The sequence below is a fragment of the Cynoglossus semilaevis genome, chromosome 19, assembly GCF_000523025.1.
Source record: "Cynoglossus semilaevis isolate Cse_v1.0 chromosome 19, Cse_v1.0, whole genome shotgun sequence".
NCBI lineage: Eukaryota > Metazoa > Chordata > Actinopteri > Pleuronectiformes > Cynoglossidae > Cynoglossus > Cynoglossus semilaevis.
This window is the reverse complement of record NC_024325.1, coordinates 15,707,956-15,708,637: the sequence shown is the minus strand read 5'-3', so window position 1 is coordinate 15,708,637 and position 682 is coordinate 15,707,956. Positions and strand designations below refer to the sequence as shown.

Here is a 682-nt window from a genome sequence, read left to right as displayed (position 1 = left end):
TAAATAACTTCACAGTATTTTTTTTTTACCTTATTAGGTAAATCAAACACACCTTGTGGCAGCGGTCGGCCCATGGTCACACCAGCAGCCCGAGGCTGAGGCCCCTGGTGTGTGGACCTTATCAGTCTGAGACTATCTGGTCAACGTGACCAGGCAGGTTATTTTTGGTCGTTGCTGCTCCTTCTCTAAGAGTCGAACCGCGCTCTAAAATGTCATAAAGTCGTCTTTTTGAAGTTTTTGTCAAACAGGAAATGACCAGAGGTGGAGCTGGAGGATCAATACATTCACTGATCGATAAGAGTCTCCTAATGTAACATTTCTGAGGAGGGAGTTGAGTAAGACGCAGACGACTCCTGGACTGTGACCAGACGAAGTGTGTGTTTGTGTGTGAAGTTGAACTAAGAACAAAGGAACAAAGGAAGCAGCACTCACCTGAGCACGGAGCGTTTCAGTCAACAGACGCCGTCTGTGTTCTTCCTGTGACTTCTGTGACTTGACTTCAGATCATGAAGTTCATGTTGTTTTTTCCGTGGCTCCGTCCTGTGACGTCCTCCTCTCCAAAGACCAAAATGAAACCTCTGGCTACGAGGACTTGTCTAAATACCTTTACCTAAACTCTCTGTGTGTGTGTTTGTGTGTGGCTGGTTGGGTGAGTGGGTGTGTGTGTGTGTGAGAAACAGGT

At 46.6% G+C, this 682-nt stretch overlaps 1 protein-coding gene across 1 annotated transcript in view; it reads right to left on the bottom strand.

The window, feature by feature from the left end:
• The window catches only part of LOC103395572 (calpain-5), a 9,013-nt gene extending 8,331 nt beyond the window's left edge, over nt 1-682 (bottom strand). The window contains exon 1 of the mRNA XM_017041774.2: nt 433-682. The gene's annotated coding sequence lies outside the window, so the exon portion shown is untranslated. The remainder of the gene's footprint in view (nt 1-432) is intronic.